The sequence below is a fragment of the Canis lupus genome, chromosome 18, assembly GCF_011100685.1.
Source record: "Canis lupus familiaris isolate Mischka breed German Shepherd chromosome 18, alternate assembly UU_Cfam_GSD_1.0, whole genome shotgun sequence".
In the NCBI taxonomy this organism is placed as follows: Eukaryota; Metazoa; Chordata; class Mammalia; order Carnivora; family Canidae; genus Canis; species Canis lupus.
This window is the reverse complement of record NC_049239.1, coordinates 6,653,503-6,679,625: the sequence shown is the minus strand read 5'-3', so window position 1 is coordinate 6,679,625 and position 26,123 is coordinate 6,653,503. Positions and strand designations below refer to the sequence as shown.

General features: G+C 38.7%; 1 protein-coding gene across 8 annotated transcripts in view; it reads right to left on the bottom strand.

Annotated features, from left to right (window-relative positions):
• COA1 (cytochrome c oxidase assembly factor 1 homolog) overlaps positions 1-26,123 on the bottom strand; it is a 73,675-nt gene that overhangs the window by 10,395 nt on the left and 37,157 nt on the right. Inside the window, exons 3-4 of one of the 8 annotated variants that reach the window (XM_038562638.1) lie at positions 16,848-16,897; positions 16,584-16,738 (exon numbers count right to left, since the gene is read on the bottom strand). The exons of 6 other annotated variants lie outside the window; for them this stretch is intronic. The gene's annotated coding sequence lies outside the window, so the exon portion shown is untranslated. The remainder of the gene's footprint in view (positions 1-16,583; positions 16,739-16,847; positions 16,898-26,123) is intronic. One more of the 8 variants, XM_038562641.1, reaches the window with a different exon arrangement.

Here is a 26,123-nt window from a genome sequence, read left to right as displayed (position 1 = left end):
AAATTTCAAAACAAGCCTTGTCTATAAAGGGCCCTGGTTTGCCCTACTTTCTCTTTTGCCATATTAAGAAGACACGACGAAGCCTGCTGGATTCCTGTGTGTGTATGGTGACCTCTTGCAGCAATCAGAAAACTGCTGTGGGAGGGGCAGGCGCCCTTGGGTCCGCAGCCGCCCACCGAAATGAGGTGCTATCAACAGAAGCTGTACACCATGAATTAAAGACAGTTTCTCGGGGTTAAAAAGAAACAATAGTGTCTGTATAGACTTTAATAATAATGATAATAGGTAACACATATCTCTTACTATGAGGCACTTGGCACCTATATTCTAAGCACTATACATACAATAAATAATTCACTTAATTCTCCCAATCACCTCATGAAGTAGGAACTACTGTTATCATCCCTATTTTACAGATAAACCTGAGGCACAGTGAAGTAGAGTGCCCAAATTTACAGACCTGTGTCTTAAGTGGTGGAACTGGGATTCAGACCCCAGCAGTCTAGCCCAGAATCTGTGTTAATTGCCATGATACACTGACTTGAAGATCTCTGATTTCAGAAATGTGAAATGTAAAAAAATAAATGTCTCTAAATTCAATATACTCATAATGTTCAGTACAAAAAGGCCTCATCATAAATGGCTTTCCTGCTATTTTTTTGTAATAAGAATGTAGCATATACTTATACTTTCACTCTTTTGTTTAGCCAATGGTTGCTGAGGGCCAGCTCTGGTCAGATAAAGAGTGCTGAGGGGAGTACAGATGACTCACAAAAGGGCCACCGCGTCCACCTGTGCAGTTCAGCACAGCACAATCCTAGCAGGGTGCCACTTCAGGTTAGACATCATCTTAGACTCCTATTTATTGAGATAGTCTTCCAACAGTTGGAAGTTCTAAAAAGTAACTTGCGGAAGGGGTGGGTGCCTCCTTCTAATTTGCACAAGGGCCCCTAGTCCGCCCACACATGTGCTCCAGGAGAGGAAGTGACATCCAGGAAGTGGTTGGCTATGCTGGGAAGGGACCAGCAAAGGTTTCACAGAGGAAACTGACTAGAGAGACATCAGAGAACCAGGTTTCAGATCAGCAGACGTGAAGAGCAAAGGCCCAGCAGCAGACTACAGAGGAGTGGGAGGGTCACAGGACATTGGTCTGAAAATGGAGGCAGTTCCTGCTAAGAAAGACCATTCATCCGCAGGTGAGGGGCTGCACACAGGAGGAGCAGCCATGCAGCAGGACCAGCCAGATGACCTGTGACGGAGCGCAAAGCCAAGAGCGAACACTGAGGCAGGAAGAGTCTATCAAAAGGACAGTTTCTTAAACTATTTATTTGCTAACTGGTACGTGAATTCATTCTAAAAAGGATGATGGGTCTAACAAGGATGCACATTTTAGAAGAGAAGAAGAAAACTGAATGAGGCGATGAAGCCAAAGAGAAAGTAACTTTAATGCAGATAAGGTAAAGAGTGCACAAAATTACACTCTCACGCACTAGATGTGTCTTCGAGGTAGCCATAGATCGGACACAGAGCTTCCTATCTGCTCAGCAGAAAGGGATATCTAAGCAGCTACAAGGACCAGAGTGTCCATGGGGTAACGGGAACCAGCAGCCCAGGAGGAACCGCAATTCCTCGTACCCGGAGCCTGAGAAAGGTTCTCCCACACAGGCTCGGCAATGGAGTCTCTGAAGTGCCTCATACTGCAAACAACATCCCTAGGATTTTTTTGAAAAGTTCACAACTTCCAAAGAACTATTTTTTATAAGATCCCATAATAAAAGCCACAATCACAGACCAAGAAAAAACACAGCCAATTTATAAGTGGCCAAGATAGTGAGGCCCAGGTGGGAAGCTATAATGGGCTACCCTGACCCAAAGGAGAAATGAGGAGTCATGACGACTGGTCTCCAGGCGGGTGCTTTAGGTGTGACGGTGGGGTGAGGGGTCTGGGAGTGGGGCTGGCTGGTAAGAATGGGGACTCAGCCTCAGCCCCTCTTCAATCAGCTTCAGTCTACCTGCCTCATCAGCTGTCCTGAAGAAAGTGTTGAGCAGCCTCCAATCTCACACACACAAAAATTCAAAAAGGCCTGGCCTAGGATCAGAGAGAGATTGTAGGCTACCTCTAAGATCGTTACATCTTAGAACTAAACTTTTGATAACTGAAAAATTTTTAATTTGATGTGAAAAGCTGCAAGAAACTCAAAAGTCAGTTAGCCTAACACACAATTACGGCAGATTTGTGGCTTTACAGTTAACTAAGAGGCAAGAGCTGTGACACATTTTGGTTAGCCACAAGAAGGTGGAACAGAATACAGGCAAGCTCTCCTCAGAAAGTTCTAACTAGCTCTGCTCTGACACACACAGAGTGACTTAGGCCTACAAAGGCCAATGGCTTACAAACACTCTAGAACACCTTTCTAGAATCAAAGGGCAATCTGTGAAACAGATGCCGGCAGAGCTGCTCAGGCCAGCACAGGGTTGGAGGAGCCTCCTGTCTGCTTCCCTTTGAGCCCCCAACCAGATGAAGAAGGTCTGCAGGAAGTATCATTAGGGGGATAAACACAAGCAGCCAGAGGGTTCAAGCCACAGGCAGGAACTGACCAGGGAAGCATGGAAGCAGTCTGGTGGTGCAGTCTCAAGCCGGGCTGCCTGTCAGAATCATCTGAAGAGCTTAAAAAAAAAGAGAGAGAGCTGTCCAAACCACTCCTCAGATCAATTAAAACAGAATCCATGGGGGTGGGATCCAGGCACAGGGGTCTTTTAACCTCCTCGAGTGATCCTAATATGCAGCCAAGCTTAGGAACCAGTGGTCAACAGGAGCAAAGCACAGAAAGTCAGCACATGGCCTGAGATTCAAAGGCTGGTCAGGTGATCCTGTAGGGAATCCTGGGAAGTTAGAGACTAGAAACAGCTAGTCGATCCCATGTCACACACACCATCTACCCCCACCACATCTTGAGAGGTATAGAGCCTGTGGCAATAAATGGAACGGAGCCCTCTTCCCTGGCACTGGCCAAGAGGCAGACACCACACACCATCAGCCAGGTCAGATGGTAGGAACCTCAGAGATGTGCCAGTCTATGAGATAAAACCCCTGAGTTTAATAACAGTTGAGCTCAGAAAGCCCTCACAGCAAGACAATCATCCCAAAATCCAGCTGAGGAAGATGGACCAAGACCAATCTACAGGTAAAAATCCTTGATTTTTAACAGGCATTTTTCTCACATTGTATATTTTTGAATCACGCTATATCTTACAAGTGGAATTTCTTAGTAAAGTGATTCTTTTCTCTATACCACCATCCCAAAATTGTTAAAACCATGATTGACCTTAATACATCAAGAGTGGGCATTATAGGCAGCTGAAGTAGGATCAAGGCCAGAGCTTATATGTGAACCCAGAGCCATGTGACCTTCGCAGCAAGACTATTGCTCTCTAACTCTGGGCTTCGCTGGGGGAGACCCACTTATTTTCCTCTGGATGACATATGGCTGGTGTGACTTATCCCTCATCTGAGTGACTACCATAGGCCAGGCACAATGCAGGATATTTTATGTGCACTACTACTATTTCTTATACTATCTATGAATGGTAGATATTTTTGCCTTTTTTGAGCTAGGAAAAAAGCCTCAGGAAAGGTTCTGAAACTTGCTCACGGTCACATAGCTACTATACAGCAGAGCTATCACATGTGTGTGTCTGATCCCAGAGGCCACGTTTTTTTCCACCAAGTAACAAAACCTATGTTACAGACCACGGGTTTCAGAACAATCAGCTTCCCACGTAGGTGGTATGTGCTGTCCAAAAGTCACTCTAAAAGTTCACATGTGCCATCTGCAGGAAGCAAGCAAATCATCACTATCCTGGGAAATAGTTTAATCAATATATCTCCAGGCTATAATTTTACAGATCAAGACAAAGCAAAAACATAAAATCTACTTAGAGACTACCAGGAGGAGGAGAGACAAATCTTCCCTGTTTGTTGAATGACACTGTCCCCACTGCTACTACCCCCTGAGGATTACATATCCTTCCAACCTTCATAAAACCAAACCATGACAGGAAGAGGAAGAAAAGGGGCAGAATGCCTAAGAAAAGAGAGATGAAAAAATTAATAGGAATTTAAACTAGAATGAGAGAATAAACCAAAAAGACAAAAATACAGGAAAAAGGAGATTTTAAGAAAACAAAACCATGAATAGTAAAATAAAGAAATAAAAGAAGGTAACTTTTAAAAAAGGAATGTATTATACTTGAGATAAAGACAAAAAGGCTAATACCAAAGAACAAAAAGATAAAAGCATGGGAGTAAATATAGGAGATAAGAAAAAACTAAAAGAACTTAAATGTTCTCACCAAAAGAGAGAGAAATACATGAGGTGATGCATTCATTAATTAACTAGATGGGGGAATCCTTTCATGGTGTATAAGCATATAAAATCATCACAATGTACACTTTAAGTATCTCACAATTTTATTTGTCAATTATACCCCAACAACAACAACAAGAGGCGATGATATTGATGCGAGGGCACTAGAGTGGAGCTCGAATCCAATACGATTGGTGTCCTTACAAAAAGAGGAAGAGACCAGGGATGCAAGCACAGAAAAAACCATGTGAAGAGGCAGCAGGAAGGTCATCTATAAGCCAAGGAAAGAAACCTCAGAAACCAAACCTGCTAACACCTTGACCTTACACATATAGCCTCCAGAACCGTGTGAAAAAAAAATAACAACAAAAAAAACTGTTGTTAAAAAACAAACAAAAAAAAACTGTTGTTCAAGCACCCACCTCCACAACTTAAAAGACTAAGAAGTTAAATGTTTAAAAAATCAAGCACAAAAATGTTACTGCCAGATTTTTAACCTAGATTTTGACTCCCGAATTAAATATAAAATATTTAAATTTATATGGCCTAAAATTCCAGAAAACAAAATATAAAATGTCTGTAAAACTAAGCAGAAGGGCTCATTCATCACAATTAAGGTAAAAATACTGTTTGTCTTGATGTTGATAGAGAAGTTAATAGAATTAAAACCATGAATCAAATTCACTAAAGGAAGTAAAAGCAAGCAAGCCTTTGTCATAGGAACATCGTATCAACTAAAGTAATAAATGTGAAGGATTTAGACTCTTATACTGTGGTAGGCAGGCTCCAAAGATGACCCTCAGTAAACCACACCTCCTCATCCCCATAGGCTTGTCACTTGAATCCAGGCTGGCCCTACGACTCACTTCAGCCAACAGAATGAGGCAGTTCCATGCCCCAGTTTTAAGGAGGCCTGGCAGCTTCCAGTTCAGCACTCTTGGGAGTCCTAACCTGCCACCTAAGAAGTATGGTTACCCTGCTGGAGAGACTTCATAAAAAGACCATGTTGAAGTGACCACTTGGAGAAGAAGAGGTCTGAGACTAGATGGAGATAGACAGACAGAGACACCCGACTGTCCCAACATCCCCTTTGAACCCAGCTGTCCCTATCAACACACTAGCCATGTGGATGAGCAACCATGGACATTCCAGTCTAGAGGAGCCACCAAATGACTGCAGTGCCAGTAGAATATCCATGGAGAACGATCATCCATGAATCACAACAGATAATAAATGGTTCTAGTTTGAAGTCACCACTTTTGAGATGGCTTGTTATGAAGCAATAGAAAACCAAACCATCCTTTAAAAGCTTTTCTGAAAGAATTTTCAAAACTCTGTAAAATACACATTTTTAAGAACAATTTAAAAGGCAATGAAAGGCTTAAAAATAGAAGACTTGGCATATTCAAATAAAAACAGAGTGGAAATATCCAAAGAGTAGAATTCTAAGGCAAAAGCCCTTTTTAACTGAATCAAAGATAGACAAAAATATGACAGCTATGAAGAGTAGTAGTAAATAATGTAACACTGAAATAAATAAGGCCAAAACTGCTAAAAAAAAAAAAAAAGAAGAAAAAAAAGAAAGACCTTAAAAAGTACACTATGAAACCAAAATGTCATTTTCTATCTTTAACAAATTCAATGAACAGAAACACAATCAAGAACCAAGAATCTGGGATCCCTGGGTGGCGCAGCGGTTTGGCGCCCGCCTTTGGCCCAGGGCGTGATCCTGGAGACCCGGGATCGAATCCCACGTCGGGCTTCCGGTGCATGGAGCCTGCTTCTCCCTCTGCCTGTGTCTCTGCCTCTCTCTCTCTCTCTCTGTTACTATCATAAATAAAAAAAAAAAAAAAAAAGAACCAAGAATCTGGCTGGGATCCCTGGGTGGCGCAGCGGTTTAGCGCCTGCCTTTGGCCCAGGGCGGGATCCGGGAGACCCGGGATCGAGTCCCACGTCGGGGTCCCGGTGCATGGAGCCTGCTTCTCCCTCTGCCTATGTCTCTGCCTCTCTCTCTCTCTCTCTCTGTGACTATCATAAATTTAAAAAAAAAAAGGAAAAAGAAAAAAAGAACCAAGAATCTGAATAATTTTTTTTACCTTGCAAGATCAGTGTGTATGAGTTTGTATGTGTGTGTACGCACATATCTGTGAATACATATTTGAACATACTGAGATTCCGCAGTGTCTGGTAGGTAGCATTCATTTCAAAAGGCTTCAGGAGACTGACATAAATGTTTTCCTGTTTCCACTGTCCAGTCCTGTGACTACCTTCTGGAGAATATATCTGTACAATTCTTGAAAGGACAAAGCAAGTATAGACCAGGATTATGTGTCTTAAACTAATTCATATGAATCACAGTGGAAATTCACTTTACATTACTGCAAGTGGCTATTATCCTTAATTTTGAGGATAAGATGGCAAAATTTAAAATTGAGTCTCAAATAAGAAGATGGAAGAATTTAAAATCAGCTGAGGGCAGCCCCGGTGGCGCAGCGGTTTAGCGCCGCCTGCAGCCCGGGTGTGATCCTGGAGACCAGGGATCAAGTCCCACGTCAGGCTCCCTGCATGGAGCCTGCTTCTCCCTCTGCCTGTGACTCTGCCCCACCCCCCTCAATAAATAAAAAATAAAATCTCTAAATAAATAAATAAATAAATAAATAAATAAAATCAGCTGAATGCCATTTTCTTTTTTTTTTTTTTTTTTTTTTAAAGATTTTATTTATTTATTCATGATAGTCACACAGAGAGAGAGAGAGAGACAGAGACATAGGCAGAGGGAGAAGCAGGCTCCACGCAGGGAGCCCGACGTGGGATTCGATCCCGGGTCTCCAGGATCGCGCCCTGGGCCAAAGGCAGGCGCTAAACCGCTGCGCCACCCAGGGATCCCTGAATGCCATTTTCAATAAGAATAAAACAAATTGGGATCCCTGGGTGGCTCAGCCTTTTAGCACCTGCCTTTAGCCCAGGGCGTGATCCTGGAATCCCGGGATCGATTCCCGCATCAGGCTCCCTGCCTTGAGCCTGCTTCTCCTCCCTCTGCCTGTGCCTCTGCCTCTCTCTCTGTGTCTCTCATGAATGAATAAATAAAATCTTAAAAAAAAAAAAAAAGGAATAAAACAAATTGGGGGCACCTGTGTAGAATAGTTAAGCATCTGTTTTGGATTCAGGTCATGATCCTGGGGTCCCAGGATTAAGTGCCACATCAGGCTCCCTGCTCAGCAGGTAGTCTGCTTCTTCCTCTCCCTCTGCTCCTCCTCCCTGCTTGCTCTCTCTCAAATAAATTAATAAAATCTTAAAAAGAAAAAAAAAAGAATAAAACAAACTGAAAATCCTAAGTTGCTGTCCATTCATTCAATGAACATATATTTGCCAACTGCACTCAAAATACCAGGTACCACGCCATGCACTGGAAATACGGCAGAGACAGGTGGTTTGTGGACCTTATTACATTGTAGTGGAAGGCAATAAACAATAAGATTAATTAGTGATAAATACAGTGGGGAAAAAAGTGTCAAGATAATGAAGAGACAAGCCACAGACTGGAAGAAAACATTTTTGCAAAAGACATATTTGATAAAAGGACTGTTGCCCAAAGTATACAAAGAACTCAAAGTCAACAATAGGAAAATAAAACTAATTAAAAATTGGGGAAAAATCTGAACTATCTCACCAAAGATGTACAGATGTGCATATAAGCATATGCAAAGATACTCAATGTCATCTGTCATCAGGAAGCTATAAATTAAAAGAATGAGATACCATTAGGTACCTATTAGAACCACAAAAATCCAAAACATTAAAACACCATCAAACGTTGGATGTGGAGCAACCACTGATGGTGGGACTGCAAAAGGTTACATCCCAGTGGCTTACAAAACTAACCTACATACCTACCTAAACAAATAGATGAAGAAATGTATGTGTCATGTGTGAAAATCAGTAAAGAGAAACCACTAAAACGGAGTCTGGAGGTTGGGCAGGGGAAGCTCTTCTGCCTATCACTTATCCCCAAATGCAAATCCAACAGGAAGAGAGGGACCTTGCAGGTGGAAACTACTTTTCCATCCCAACAGCAAGAAGAAAGGTTTTCCCTTTTCCTGACCACACCACCAACTGGCTCTGCCCACAACAGCCCAGCCAGTGGGAGACAACCACCACTCAGCCAATGAGGAGCCACTGTACTTCAATGAAATCAAAGAGGAAATTAAAAAAAATATGTTGAGGCAAATGAAAATGGAAACAACATTTCAATACCTATGAAACACAAAAAGAAGCAGTTCTAACAGGGAAATTTATAATGATGCAGGCCTCATTCACATAAAGAAACAAAACCTCCAAAAAGCAATCAACATCTAAAGAAATAAAAAAAGAAGAAAAAACAAAGCACAGAGTTAGTAGAGGGAAGGAAATAATAAAGATTAGAGTGTAAATGAAATAGAGACTAAAAAACAATAGAAACGATTGATGAAACTAAGAGCTAATTCTTTGAAAAGATAAAACTGATAACCCTTTAGCCAATTCATCAAGAAAACAAATGAGTGGTTTCAAATAAATAACATCAAAAAAGAAAGATAATTGATACCACAGAAATACAAAGGATCAAGGGCCACTGTATGAATTATATGCCAACACATTGGAAAACCTGGAAGAAATGGATAAATACCTAGAAACATACAACTTCTATGACTGCATCATTAGGAATTAGAAAATCTGAATGGACTTATTACTGGTGATTACACTGAATCAGTAATTTAAAACAAAACAAAACAAAACACTTCTCAGCAAACAAAAGTCCAGGGCCAGACAGCTTCAAAGGTAAATTCTACCAAACTTACATAAAAGTTATAACTAACCTTCTCCAAGTATTCCAAAAAATTCAAGAAGAATGAATGCTTCTAAATTCTATGAGGCTAGCATTACTCTGATACCCAACCCAAAGACACTACAAAAAAAAAAAAATTACAGACCAATATCCCTGATGTGAACATAGATGCAAAAATCCTCAACAAAACATAAGCAAAATGAATTTAAAAATACATCAAAAAAAATAAAAATAAAAATAAAAAAATAAAAATACATCAAAAGGATTATAGGCTATGATCAAGATGGATTGATTCCAAGGACACAAGGATAGTTCAATACCCACAAATCAATGTGATTCACTGAATTAACAAAAACGAAAGACAAAAACCATATGTTCATCTCAACTGATGCAGACAAAATAGCACTTGACAAAATCCAACAGCCATTTATGATAAGAACTCTCAACAAAGTGGATATAGAGGAAACAGACCTCAATATAATAAAGGCAAAAACATGATAAACACACAGCTAATATCATACTCCTCGGTGAAAAACTGAAAGCTCTTCCTATAAGATAAGGTACAAGACAAGGATGCCCCCTCTCACCACTTTTATTCAACAGCAATTAGGCAAAAAAAAAGGAAGAAGAAGGAAGGAAGAAGAAGGAAGGAAGGAAAGAAGGAAGGAAGGAAGGAAGGAAGGAAGGAAGGAAGGAAGGAAGGAAGGAAGGAAGGGAGGGAGGGAGGGAGGGAGGGAGGGAGGGAGGGAGGGAGGGAGGGAGGGAGGGAGGGAGGGAGGGAAAGAGCGAGCGAGCATCCTCCCTGGAAAGAAGTAGAACTTTCACTATGTGCAGATGACATGATACTACATATAGAAAACCTTAAAACCCCTACCAAAAAATTGTTAAAATTAATAAATAAATTCAGTGAAGCTGCAGGATACAAAATCAATCTGTTGTATTTCTATAAACTAATAACAGAGAAATTAAGAAAATAATCTTATTTACAATAGCATCAAAACGAATAAAATACCTAGGAGTAAATTTAATCAACAAAGTGAAAGACCTGCACTCTGAAAACTGTAAGACACCAGTGATAAAAATGAAGATGACACAAACAAATGGAAAGATATATCATGCTCATGGATTGGAATAATTAATATTGGGATGTCTGGGTGGCTCAGCGGTTGAGCGTCTGCCTTTGGCTCAGGGCGTGATCCCAGATTCCGGGGATCAAGTCCCACATCAGGCTCCTTGCATGGAGCCTGCTTCTCTTCCCTCTGCCTGTGTCTCTGTCTCTCTTTCTGTGTCTCTCATAAATAAATAAAATCTTAAAAAAAAGGGAATAATTAATATTGTTAAATGTCTATACTACCCAAAGTAATCTACAGATTCAATGTAATCCCTATCAAAATACCAATGGCATTTTTCACAGACATAGAAAAAAACCACCCTAAAATTGCTATGGAACCATAAAAGATCCCAAATAGCCAAAATAATCTTGGGAAAGAACACAGCTCGAGGTATCATACTCCTTAGAGATTTCAAGTAATCCAAAGAGTATGTTACAAGTACAAAACAGACAAATGGATCAAACGAAGTGAACAGATAACTCTGGAATAAACCTACACATATATCATCAAGTTATACTAAAGAAGCAAGAATAGGGATCCCTGGGTGGCTCGGTGGTTTAGTGCCTGCCTTTGGCCTAGGGTGTGATCCTGGAGACGCGGGATCAAGTCCCACATCGGGCTGTCTGTATGGAGCCTGCTTCTCTTTCTGCCTGTGTCTCTGCCTCTCTCTTTCAGTGTCTCTCATGAATAAATAAATAAAATCTTTAAAAAAAAAAAAAAGAAGCAAGAATATACAATGAAGAAGTCTCTTCAATAAATGTTGGGAAAACTGGACTGCAAAAGAATGAAACTGAACCAGTTTCTTACACCATATACATAAATAAATACCAAATGGATTAAAGACCCGGCACTCTTAGAAGAAAATATAGGTAGTTAGCTTTCTGACATTCATCTTGGCAACAATTTTTCAGATATGTCTCCTCATGCAAGAACAACAAAAGGGATATTAAACTTGTAAGTTTTTTACAGAGCATAGGAAACCATCAACACAATAAAAAGGTAATCTATTTGCAAATGACATATCTGATAAGGGATTAACATCCAAAATAGATTTTAAAAAACCTCATACACCCCAATATTTTAAAAAAACAATCCAATTAAAAAATAGGCAGTAGATCTGAATAGACATTTTTCCAAAGAAGACATACAGATGGCCTACAGACACATAAAACAATACTCAACATCACTAATCACCAGGGAAATGCAAATCAAAACCTCAATGAGATAACACCTCACACCTGTCAGGATGGCTATCATCAAAAAAGAAGTAACTATTGGTAAGAATGTGGAGAAAAGAGACACACATGCACTGTTGGTGAGATGTAAATTGGTGCAGCCACTATGGAAAACAGTATGGTGGTTCCTCAAAAAATTAAAAGTAGAAAATACCATACAACCCAGTAATTCCTCTTTTGGTTATTTATCAAAAGAAAATGAAAACACTAATGCAACAAGACATACACACCCCTATGTTCACTGTAGCTTTATTTAAAATAGGCAATGTATGGAAGCAACCTAGGTGCCCACTGATGGATAAATGGGTGAAGAAGATGTGATAAATATACACAATGGAACAGTACTCAGCCATAAAAAGGAATGAAATCTTGCCATTCACAACAATATGAATTGACCTGGGGGGGTTATACTAAGTGAAGTAAGTCAGAGAGAGAAAGACAAATGTTGTATGATTTTACTTACATGTAGAATCTAATGAATGAAACCAATGAACAAACAAGAGAGAAACACACTCATAGATACAGAGAAAATGATGGTTTGCCAGGGTGGAGGGAGGTGGTGGTGACAGACCAAATAGGTGAAGAAGATTAAGAGGTACAATATTCTAGTTATAAAATAAAACACAGGATGTAATGTACAGTATAGGGAATATAGTTAATATTGTAAGAACTTTGTATAGTGACAGATGGTAACTGGACTTCGCAGTGATGATTTTGTAACATATATAAATTCTGAAAAAAAAATCCTAAATCACTGTTACTAGTTTAATATTGCATGTCAATTATTTCCCAGTACAAAAATAAATCCTAAAAAAATCAAATTAAATTTAAAAAATAAGGTAAAATAAAAAAATTCAAAAGGCAAAAAAATGATCAAATTGAGGACAGTATTTCTGATGGGGAGGATCAAAGGTAGGATGGGAAGAAAGATACATGTGGACAGAGAGTGTTGGGGAGGTAGAATTTTACTTCTACCATCTTAGAACCTCCAGCTGAGCCTGAGAATTAGCACAGATTAACAGGGCAAAAGCATATTTTTGCGTGTACATGGAAGCCTTCCATAAGGAAATGAAGACTTAAGGAACTGGCAAAACCCAGGTGCTTCTATGTGAGCAAGGACAGATGATTGTGAAAATAATAACTAAAATATACGGCAAATCTAAAAGAAAATAGTAATTATTTTAACAAGGTCTGTCTGTACCGAATACTCAGTCTCGACCCCTGACTTTGGTGATACGAATGTTTCCTCCCTGGACAGGGAGGGCATCCCGCACGTGGGAGGTCTGAGCGCCCTTCTTCATACCTGCTGTTTTTCAAGTGCCTTTAGCTAAGGTGGAATATGTTGCCACTCTTAAATATATTCCAGGTTCTCACATTGTTCTTACATTAGGGGATCCATTCATAGAAATCCATACCTTATATATGTGATACACAGGTTCTTTGTCATATATTTTTATATAGAAACATTTTTAAAATATAAAATATTAGCTCTGTGCCAAACATATAGTAAATGTCCAAGAAATACTATTTTCAATGGGAGGGGAAAGCTCCTACATCCATAATAGTAGAATTCAATCACGTATACACTGGATGGTCTCTATAAAAATGGGACCTATTTTTTAAGGATAAAAAGGAACTTGAAGAAATAGATCAAAATGTTCACAACTTCTAGGTGATGAGAGGCAGAGTTAATTTTTTTCTGGATCTTCATATTTACCCGTACTTTCAAACTTTCAAATCTTCTGCATTAAGCATTCTTGAACTACCAAGAGTGACAACAGAATCAAATAGAACAGTTGATACAATGTCTCATGCAAATTATGTCTTTAAATATCTGTCATAAGAATAAAAAAGTAAATGTCTTGTTTTTTAAATATTATCAAACTACTAAGTAACTTTGCATGCACCATTTTATCCTAGCAAAGTCACTCAAAGACCAATACAGTATACATTCTAAAGATCCCTTGTGCTCCTCTGCATGGCTTATTAATAGCTTAACTAACTCCTCACTTGGTTAGTTAGAAATATCCCAAAGATACTGCAAAAACATAGCAGTGGGGCCAAATACCTACTCCATTCTTCATTTAATCTATCTAGGCCTTTGCACTATAAAGCCCCAACAGTACTGCTATAAAGAATAATGGAGATAATATCATTAAAAGCAATTTGTAATCTGTAAAGGGCAAGGCAATTGAGAGTCATTCATACTGTCCTATACTTTTGAGTACTTGGGAAGCATAATCAGGTTTGTAACCCCAGTGACTATCAAAGAGTTCCTGAAACAAAGAAGTTCAATAATGACTTCTTAAATAGAATTTTTAAATGTGTCTTCCTCCTCCCCCACCCAATAGTAGTTCTAACACTTCTGTTTTATAGATTATAAACCTCCAATGACTATGATGGTCTGTGATAAAAATCAAAACTATTCTTAAAATCCAGCTCTGGGTAAGCTTTCCTTCTGTCTTATGTGTGTTATATCTTCCTAACAATACTCTGTGTTTATACTCACAAGTACAAACTATTAACTTGTCTTGGGTTCAACATAACACAGTGTTCGGCAAATGGTAAGTATTTAGTACACAACAGGGATTCTTTCTTTCTTGTTCCAAAAATAAAAGCTCAATAGCCTTCAGGAAGAGTTGGGAGAAATTACCCTAAATACATAAAACTGCTGGTGATACTACCATAGGCAAATTGATGATAAGCCACTCTTTGTGTTATAAAAGAATGAACATAGCAACATGCTTTGTTCATAATTTCAGCCTGACGTAATCCTGAAGTTGAAGTGTATGATTTGTGACAAATGGACCTGATTCAAGGACAAGATTTCCTTGATGAATAGGCTTTACTGAGTTATTCACAGAGGGAGTAAATATACACAATTCAGTAACAGGACTTATCTTCAGGATTTTTAAGGGCAGGCTTCCCATGACCACTCTCATTCCAACCCAGTCTGTGGTTTCCATAGCTGGCATAGCTTATGCCATGGCATAAGCATTAGGCATTTTCAAAACTGCTGATAAATTGATAGAGTTGCTTGGTTGAAGGTAATTTTAAAGGTTAAAGGTTATTAGCCAAGTTTACTTTTCAACAGATATTACACCTTGGTTTTCTTAGACACTGTCTATACAAAAGTAGCCCTTCAGGTTTTTTTCTTCCCCAAAACACAAGCCACATGACATTTAAATGCACAAATACATGGCAGGCTGTAGAATAAGTAAGTACATTCACAGTAACACCATCTCCTCCCACACTCGAGGAAACAAATTGAAAACTATTAGAAAATTAAGTGTAAGTCTACCCCAATTTGTACTGTAAAAGTAAATTAATTACAAGCTTAATCCAACTCCTAGATTTAACAAACTACCTGCTAAATATCTCATGACCATTCACTTCTCTGAATTATAAAGGGATATTGTGACACAGAGAAAGTTAATTACACATATGGGGGGGGGGGGTGCTACTGGTATACAGTTCAAGAGTATTTACATGAAAAGTCTTTTTAAGGAACCTTACAATGAATTTGAAAAAAAGCCAGATGTTAATCAGTAGCTCATTTGTACCACTGGAATAAAATAATTAATGTGCTACTCTGCTGATTCCTTTAATAGTAAAAGCCTTTGCAAAAACTACTACCCATTAATATTTGATATTCATATGGGAACCTGCAATTCTAAGAATAAGGTTTCAGAAACTGTTTTTTGTGGAAGTTGACAGGAGCCATTCAAAACAGATAATTCTTTCTATGACATATACTTTATCACAACTTACTGCTAATTCCCCTGCCAATTTCAAAGGGTCTGGAAAGACTAGAGTGGAACTGAGGGAACTAGAGAATCAGGTTATCTAGAGACCCTCCAATGTTCAGAGTTCAATCAGATCCTTGACACAAAGCAGACAAAGAACAAGGTGCAAACAGACTCATGGGACTGGACACCTCACCCTTCTTTAGCCACCAAGGAAGACTGATGTTTTTAAGTGGTAGAGTTATTACTTGGGTTGTGAACAAATACCTCCTCCTTAACAGTTCCTTTGAACACTATTCTAGAAACTTCAGTTCTATCAAAGAATTTCCATTGAAATTGGTTGTTTCCTTTTTGTTGTTAAAAATAATAGAATCAATATCTTCAATGAAGTGTTGGTTGATATGAAAAGAAATTAAGAATGCCTTCTATTTTGTTTTATACACTGAGTCCTGAAAAACATGAAAACACAGCTATTATGTATTTGTGGTTTATTTAGAGAAACATTCTGGCAAATTAGCATGGTTAAGTGTTACTTATTAGTAACGGTTTAATACTAATTTTAAAAAACAGAAACTACCAGCTTATTTCAAGAATTCAAGTCAAATTTTCATTCTGAATAAAATTTCAATTAACGCAAACAACTTGGCTACACTATTAAAGCAACCAAATAGTAAGGAGACATTTAATGAATAAACTAACCTGTTAACACTTTGCCTGAGTAGACTTTTTCAGAGATACTGTGTTCTGGCTACATGAGGCTGGCTTTGTTTCTTTCAATAAATTAGAGAAGGGAAAAAGGTGTGAAAGGGGATGTGACAATCATACTTAATCCACACCAGGCTGCCATATGTCACTTTTTGTCCTTTGCTGGTTCATTGATTATTCATGAATTCACTACCTGAAAAGTGCTATATTTATCTTTACAGCCACAAAGCTGTCAATTCAGTTCCAAGCAAGCCTGTCTTTGTTTTCAATGAAATATACAGTTTGTGCAAGAAAAGGCCTTGTGTATATGATACTGCCCTGTGCTATAATATAAATATTTAAAAAAAAAACAACACTGATATAAGTGAGTTTCCATTTTGGTCCTAGCTTGAGCCTTATTATTATTTTTAACGACTGTTATATCAAAAGAAAAATGAAGCAGTTTCAGCTTTTAGAGCCTTTAGCCTCTAAGGATTTCCACAAGAGGCCCTGAATCCCGCTCCCTGTATTTTGTTATCAATGGTCTTACTGTTTCCATTTCTTTTATTCTTTTATACATGCTTGTTTCTGGCAAGTTTACTCTGCTATTAACTTACCTGCTTACAGCTACCTGAGTTCCAAGCACTGCTTCCCTGGGATGCATTACATCAGCTCTAGCTCAAAGTCTGTCCTAGAATTTCCTTTTCCCATATACAGTCATCTCCATGAAAGATTTCACAGGTAATTCAAATTCCAACTTGTTTGCCAGCAACTAAAGAAGACATATTTTTAAACGGTATAAAAAGAGACACTTAGCTTTTATCATGACCGGATAAGAAGATAGGGAAAACAAGCTTGCCTAAAGACATTTTAAATGCTACCTTGATGGCTGTAAGCTTACAACTGTCACCACAAATCCATCATATTTGTCCTAAAGGAGAAAGATCAGAGAGAGAAAACAGATTAAAAATGTGTGTCCTAAAATTTCCTTGACTAGCCTGAAGAATAAAAAAGCAAAGTGAAATCTACACTCCAAAATTACTGTCATTTAAAGGTTCTGATAATAAATAATGCCAAAAATGCAAATTGAATTTAATTTTCCCTCACTGTACCCAACAATAATTTTGACATGAAAGTTCAAAACATGATAAAGGTTAAGAGTTAGTGATTGAGGGAAAAGACCTAATACAAAGTAAAAACTGCCCTTCATAAATAGTTCCAACATATGATGTATTCCTCCATGGGTTTATTTCAATTTAACTTGTGAGGATCCCCAAACTTAAAAATTTCTTTGTAACTCAAAACTATGATTAAGACTTATACCTCCATTATCAAGAAAATAAAGCAGAGTGAGCCTTGATATTTCAGAACTCCACTATGATGTAGGACTAGTCATCAAATTCCTAAAGTCATTAAAGCATGAGATCAATGTTTATGCCTAAGAAAACAAAACAGAACAAAAAAAGATTCAAATACAGGTTGAATGTTTTCATGATTTAAAAAAAATTTTTTGAATTCCAGAGACTTATCCACATCAGTGTATAACTGTTTTATAGGATTATCTACTCCCATAAGTTCCTAAATTATTTGTTCTCGATCCAATGCATGACTACTTGTTCAGTCATCCAGGACAAAAACTTGGGCCCCTTCTAGCACCCTGCTTTCATTAGTCAGGATTAGATCCAGCTGCATATGGCCATCTACAACAAGAACAAAAACATATACAGACAAAACCCAGGCTTACATAAGATAGAAACTGATTGTATTCTCTCTCTCTGTCTCTCTCATACAAAGCCCTGATATAGTAAGTTCAGTGTACAGTAGTTCAGGGTGTTGGGACTCTTTCCCACATGATGATGTGCTATTCTCAACCAGTGAGACACTGGGGTCCACTTTGGGGTCCACGACATCAAGATGGCTGCTTGAGCTCCTGCTATCACCTGTACATAATAGCCAGTAGGAAAGAGGGGAAGCAGGAGTCAAGAAGATTTTTTGGGTTTCTGAGGCAAGATGGCCAAAGAGTAGGGCACCTCGTTTCATCTGGTCTCTTGAACTTAGCTAGGTGACTATCAAATCATTCTGAACACCTAAGAACTGTGGGAATTTTACAAATAGAAAAGTGACCAGTGTTTGCAAGGTAGGAGGTACAGAGATGTAGATCTGTGGGGATATACTGGAAGATAAACGGCCGAGGGAGAAAGCCTCCATAAGCCAGCTACCAGAAAGTGATTTCGTCCCAGAGCACAAAATTGGAACTTTTAGAGGTCTACTCCAGTGAGAGATGGGCCTCCCTGAAAGGTGCTCAGCTGGAGAAGGAGGCAGGATCCTAAGTGGAACAGTGTGGTCTCAGGATCCCTGGGTTCACAGAAAGAAAGGGGGTGCTGCGCATTCCCAAGCACTGGGGTGGGGAAACTGCTTACAGTCAGATGCCGGGAGGGAGGTCTCAGCTCAGTTTCCCATAAAACCACACACTGCAGCCTGACAGGACAACCACTTTCTAGGCAGGGGCCCTGCAAAGGGCAGAAACGCAGGGAACTTCCCTCTTCCCCAGGAGAATCGATGGGGGGCATGGACGTCAGGAATCTGCAGAGTTTGGCTAAACAAAGGTGAAGACTGCTTTTCCCTGAGGGTTTGGGGGGTGGGGGGCTGCCATCATTCAGCTCAGGGCTGGAGGTGGGGGCTTGGCCATTTTTATTTTCATCCCCTAAAGCAGCACAGAAAGCCTTCAGGCAACAAAAGCCATACAGAACAACCCCATGCAGCTTACAGGGGCCGGCCCCCCTGCAAGGGGCATCTCAACTGTGCCCAGGCGAACCTGAAGATCTGCACAGCAGGCCCCTACCCCAGAAGAGAAGCTGAAAATTAGGTGAATACCAAGTTTACCAAGTCCACAGAACTGCAAAACTGCAGTGCTACAGGAAAATATTATATAAGATTTGAGGGGTTTTTTTCTCATGAAAAAACTCTTTCAGTTTAAAATTTACCTTTTTTCCTCCTTATCAACTAGTTTATTTGTTCAACTGTTTTTAAGTCTTTTTTTTTAACTTTCATTTTTCCATTTACTTTTTATAGATATCTTCTCCCTCATTAGCTTTGTTTCACTGTATTCAATTTTATTTTTGTATAAGTTTTTACTTTCTTTACAATTGTGGGGTGTAGTGTCTTCTAACACACAGGCCAAAATACACACACTCAGGACCAAGTGGATCACCCTGTTTTGTCCATCCTGTGAAATTATATTCTCTCTCCTCCCCCAATTTTTTCTTTTTTCTTTCCCTTTCCTTTCAATTGTTTTTTTCCTTTTCTTTTTTGGTTTCTGACCTCTTTGGATTTGTGCACTGTGTATTTCACTTGGGTCATGGTTGATATTTTTTATTTATGTTCAACCATTCTTCTCTAGGCAAAAGTACTAAAAGGAGGACTTCATAACAAAGGAAAGAACCAGAGGTAATACTCTCTCCCAAGATCTAATCAATATGGATACTAAGTAAAATGTCAGAGCTAGAATTCAGGATAATGATTATAAAGTTACTACCTGGGCTTGAAAAGAGCAAAAAAAAACACGAGAGAATCTCTTAGTGCAGAAATAAAATCCGATCAGGTTGAAACTAAAACTGCTGTAGCTGAGATGCAGTTTAAAATGGATGTCTAACGGGGAGGGTAAATGAAGCAAAAAAGGGAGTTGGTGACAGAAGATTCAGCCATCAGAAAGAACAAATATCTACCATTTACACGGATATGAATGGAACTAGAGGGTATTATGCTGACTGAAATAAGTCAGAGAAGGACAATTATCATATGGTTTCATTCACATGTGGAACATAAGAAATAGTGCAGAGGACCATAATTGGAAGACAGAGGAAACTCAATGGGAAAAAATCCAAGAGGGAGACAAACCATGAGTCTCTTATGAGTTAACCACCTCTTAACTCTGGTAAACAGACTGAGGGTTGCTAAAGGGGAGAGGGTGGGGGGTGGGGTGACTGGGTTACGGGTATTAATGATCACACGTGATGTGATGAGCACTTGGGTGTTATTGCAACTGATGAATTATTGAAAACTACATCTGAAACTAATGATGAACTATATGTTGGCTAATTGAATTTAAATTGGAAAAACTAAAAATCAGTAAACTAGATATCAAAATAAGACAGAAAAACATATATATACAAAACTAAAATACATTGAAAGGAATCAGAAAATATGGACAGAAGTATATTGTTGTAAGGCTTATGCATGAAACATTATTTAAAAATACATTGATAAAGTTAGATATATATTGTAAACCTTAGAGTAATGCTAAAAAAGAAAAGGATAGCTAATATGCCAATAATGCAGACAAATGGAATCACAAAAAATACTTTGTTAATCCAAATGAAAGCAAAAAAACATAAAATGTTTTTTTTTATTTTTCATGAAATAGGGAATATGAAATGTGGAAAACAAAGAAGATGTAAAGATCCTCTTCTTTCATCTGAGAAATGACTTAGTACAGAAAGGAGGGCTCAGTAAGGTTCTTATTTCACAATGGGTCAAGAAGTTTTTTACCAATAAAAAATTTCCCTGCTATGGAGTGAAGAAATGCAGAAAGTCAGAATTATGAATTCTTTCTAGTACTCCTAGCATAGAATCAGATTTCCTGAAAAGACAGAAAGTTTCAGTGAATTCAAGCCTCCCAGCCACATAAAGAATTACATTAATTTGAAAGGGCTGGCGGATTCAGTTGTCCAAACTAACTCATATCACAATGACCTACTGAGGCTTTTGCAAAATTGAGCCCCCAACACCAGTTAATGCTACAACAGCCATTGGGCAAGGAGAAAAAAACCTGGTGCTGCATCAAGTCAAGGATTTTGCAGGAGTTACATGTATTGGCCACATCTTGGAAAGTTAGGCTGTCAAATGTACACCTAAATCTATGAGCAAGTCAGCTCAATGAAATAGGTAATCAGGCTATATGGCCCAGCATTTTCCTCCTCCGTCAAGTAAGAAAAAAGATGTACATCTCACTCAGGCTCCATCATACAGAATAAAGTTATAAGCAGCTTCATTTATACCTATAAAGATAATTTCTCTGATAAATATTGTGAGGTGACAAAAATAATTTCTTAAGAGTTAGGTCAGTGCAGTTAGGAGTACTGGATCAGTATCTGACCTTGAATTCCTAAAAAGCAGCACCCTATAGCAAAACAGTTTCACAGTTTTGTTTTTTTTAAGATTTTATTTATTCATGAGAGATACAGAGAGAGAGAGAGAGAGAGAGAGAGAGAGAGAGGCAGAGACACAGGCAGAGGGAGAAGCAGATTCCACGCAGGGAGCCCCATGGGGGACTCGATCCCAGGACTCCAGGATCACGCCCTTGGCCAAAGGCAGGCGCTAAACCGCTGAGCCACCCAAGGATCCCCGAGTTTCACAGTTTTAAGTAGCCTCTTAACATTAGTTGTGTTTTGTAAAACTATATCCAAATACTGAGAAGGTGTATCCTAAGGACATTCATTGTTGACTCAGAGTAAACAGTCTTATAGTGGGTTGTTTTATCCAAGGATCTAGATGAGAAACATGGAGCCATGTAGAGGGAAATCAAGGTAGCTAATGAAATCATCAGATGATGCAGGAAGAGCAAGAGTCAAAGCAAGTGACTTTTTCTAAGGAGCAGTATAAGTACTTGTATTACTTATCTATGGCTATTGAAATAAATCAACACAAATTTAGTAGCTTAAAACAACACAAATTTATTATCTTATAGTTCTGTTACTCAGAAGTCTAACATAGATCTCACTGAGTTAAGATCAAGGTATCGGTAGGATGCATTCTCTTCTGGGGGCCTACTCCTCATGCTGTTCTCTCTTCCAATTCCCTCTCCCACAAAGACTCCTGTGATTACATTGGATTCACCAAGTTAATCCAAGATAATCTTCATATTTTAAGGTCAGCAGACTAGCAACCATAATTCCCCCTTGCCATGTATCCAAACATTCAGATGTTCCAAGGATTAGGACATGGACATCTCTAGGGGAAGAGGCATTCATTATTCTGCATAACACAGTGCCCCAGGCAGCTTCCTTTTCTCCACTAGTTTGCAATGTTGGTTAAAAGGGAAAAACTATACAGATTGGGGGAAATATGGGTAACCATTGTGGTTCCAAGTCCACACTTTTATAGGTCTTAAAGTATGAACAAAGATCCAAGGAAGCATCAACATTACTGCACATTGGATTGGCCCAGAATAGTGGCTGGGAAACATTAGTGCCAACAATCAGAAGCACAAACAGGCAAAAGCAAAAGGGGGAAAGCAGAGTGAGTGAGGGTCACGGTTTGATACCGGAGTTCAAGATTTGGCACTAGCTGCAACATCTTACTTACACAAGTCACTTGACTTCCGTGTTTTACTTTCCTCATCTATAAAATGAAAACGGTGATCTAAATTATCTAAATTATCCTCTAAAATTAAAAAATAAATTATCCTCTAAAGTCTCTTCCAAGTCAAAATGCTATGATGCAATGAAATAGGGGAGAACAGAGAAAAAGACCTGAAGTTTACTTTCCTTAAATTTGAAACCAGGGCTTAGTACTTCATATTCCATTAGGAATGGAGAGTAGAAAAGTAGACTTTTAAATTTTGAGGCCAAACAAATGATACCTTGAAAACAGTAAGTATGAGGGAATATCTGACCAGCATTTTCATCACTTAACTTTTCAACTCAATCCATTTAAGTAAAAAGAGCCAACAGATGACATATTTTGATGATTCTAATGATTCTGATCAGAATCATCAAAATACATAAAATGATAATCCTATGCCATTAAGAAAGGAAAGAAAATTTCAGAAGGTTAGCCATTCTTTAGTGTTGGGCAGGAAGAAATGAGAAAAGTGGAGGAACTAGTTTGTAGGAAGTAAAAAGTATCATTCAGGAAGAATAATTTATGAGTTATGAAATAGTAACCAACTGATTAATAAACACCTCATAACACAACCCTAATAATGAACAAAAAAATTAACCAAATGAATGGCCGGTCATTCTACATGATCTCAGAATACTAATTTTAAAATGATAAAGTACTGAAATATATTATGTAGTTAATCCTTATGACAAGAATATTATCCATGATATGTGAATATTTATGGATTGTAGGAATTTCACACATTTAACATAACTAAATCCCTACACACAGTATGTAGACTTTTTTTTCTTAGAATGAATTGAGTATAATTAGTAACCATCTTAGATAAATTTACCAGAGGAATACTGAAAAGTATAAAAAATTACAAAGGGAAATCCCCTCTAAGTAATCTAAATGTCTACTCTTTGGCCTCAATTAACACTTAAATATTAGTAAGATAGCTTTGAGAATTTAGAAATAAGTTTATCTGAGTAACTTACACATTATAAAGAGAGCTATAATTTTTTATAAATGATTATAGTTCTAAATTGTGAATGTGTGAAAGAAAACTATAGGGAGCCAGCACTTTAAGGACATAGCTGGACTTAGGAATAGAGTATTTATAGAGCAATCATGGAATAAAAGTTGTGGTTCTGGTGACAATGAATCAAATGTTTGGAAACTGGAGCCCTAAGTCCCCACAATCTTCAAAAGTCTAGGTTCGCTTACCTAGACTTACCTAAAAGATTCTAACATTTGAGAGAATAACAGCCAGTTATTTTTCATATTCATTGATGGAAAATACTAAGAAACAGGCATATACCATTATATGAAAGCCTTATAATGAATAAGGGAATAGTTTTACGTTAAAAAGTATTGTTAAATTTTGCAACTTACCATCATAAAAATCCTACAAATTACTTGTTTAATAGTAAACTTTATCTTTAGAGAAGTTTTAGTTTTACAGAAAAACTGAGCAGAAAGTACAGAGATATCCCATGTGTCCTCTGCATAGCACCCTCCACATCCAGCCTCCCCTACTAGCAACATCCTGTGCCAGAGTGGGCCATTTATTATAATCAATAAACCTACAGTGATACATCATTATCATCCAAAGTCCACAGTTAAATGAGGGTTCACTCTTGATGTTATATGTTCTATGGATTTTGACAACATGTATCCACCATTAATTACAGTACCATACAGAATACTTTCATTACCATAAAAGTCCTCCGAGCTTTGCCTATTCATGCCTACATCTTTTTTTTTTTCATGCCTACATCTTACTAACCCTGGTAACCACTGATCTTTCTTATTCAAATGATTTTTTTTTAAGGCCAAACGCTCGCCTAGGACAATGTAGCCTAGAGTTGGAAAGACTTGTTATAGAACCACTCCATGTCCTAGGCCGTCTGCACTCACTGTCATACAACATCACAGAGCACCAGAGCTATGTCACTATTATACAAGCAGTACAAGGTAAGGAGACTGACAAGAGTAAGATATTTCATACACAAAACAGTAAGTTATTGATGTGGTTTTTTTTTAAGATTTTATTTATTTATTCATTAGAGAGAGAGAGGCAGAGACATAGGCAGAGGGAGAAGCAGGCTCCCTGTAGGGAGCCTGATGCCGGACTCAATCCCAAGACCCCAGGGTCATGACCTGAGCCAAAGGCAGACGCTCAACCAGAGAGGCACCCAGGTCCCCCATTATAGATGTATTTTTTTCAAGATTTTTTATTTATTTATTAGAGACAGAGAGAGAGAGAGAGGCAGAGACACAGGCAGAGGGAGAAGCAGGCTCCATGCAGGGAGCCCGACGCGGGACTCGATCCTGTGTCTCCAGGATCATGCCCTGGGCTGAAGGCGGCGCTCAACCACTAAGCCACCGGGGTTGCCCTATAGATGTATTTTTAACAATATTCTGATATTGTACTCATCTAAACTTCAAAGAATTATAGAGAATGTGGTGTAATGTAAAAGCAAGCAAGCAATATTTTTTTAAGACTACTTTGAAGTAGGGATCCCTGGGTGGCGCAGCGGTTTAGCGCCTGCCTTTGGCCCAGGGCGCGATCCTGGAGACCCGGGATTGAATCCCACGTCGGGCTCCTGGTGCATAGAGCCTGCTTCTCCCTTTGCCTATGTCTCTGCCTCTCTCTCTCTCTCTCTCTCTCTCTCTATGTGACTATCATAAATTAAAAAAAAAAAAAAATTAAAAAAAAAAAGACTATTTTGAAGTAATATCTACACCCAACATTGGACTCAAACTCACAACCCTGAGATCAAGAGTCACATTCTCTACTGACTGAGCCAGTCAAGCACCCCAAGCAAGGAGCATTTTTGCCTTGACCACTTTTTCCAGTGGTCCTTAATACTTACAATGTTACTTTCAATTAACTTTATTCTTCAAGAGATGCTAAAGGAATAACTAAAATTTAAAAAACTGGTATTACCTGCTCCTGACAGTAATAAAAAGTCTTTATCATAATATCCTACGAGTTTTTTGTTTCCCAGCTTTGTTTAAGAAATGAAATTTTTTTAAATTTTTATTTATTTATGATAGTCACAGAGAGAGAGAGAGAGAGAGAGAGAGAGGCAGAGACATAGGCAGAGGGAGAAGCAGGCTCCATGCACCGGGAACCCGACATGGGATTCGATCCCGGGTCTCCAAAGGCAGGCGCCAAACCACTGCGCCACCCAGGGATCCCAGAAATGAAATTTTTTTAAAAGATTTTATTTATTTGTTCATGAGAGACACAGAGAGAGAGAGAGAGAGAGAGAGAGAATGAGAGAGGCAGAGACACAGGCAGAGGGAGAAGCAGGCTCCATGCAGGGAGCCTGACGTGGGACTCGATCCCGGGACTCCAGGATCATGCCCTGGGCCCAAGGCAGGCACTAAACTGCTGAGCCACCCAGGGATCCCCAAGAAATGAAAATTTAAGTTCATTGTGCTGTACATTCTACAGATCAAATATCCAGTTTTCCTTGTTTTCTCTTTTTTTTTTTTTCCAGCAGGGGTCAAAATACTGGAAATGAATAGTTACAAATGCTAAAAGCAGAATTTGGCCATTTCATTTATTCAATATATTTTACAGCTAAGAAAAACCATAGTGACCATTCCTCAGGGTGTTTCTGTGACTCAAACCTGACTTAAAACTCTTTTGTAAACCCTAAACCCTAGACTCAGTGTAATCAGGCAGGTATGGAAGACCTAAACTGCCTGGGCCAAATGGGTGAGGCCCTATCACTTAGAGCATGTTTCCACTTGCCAAA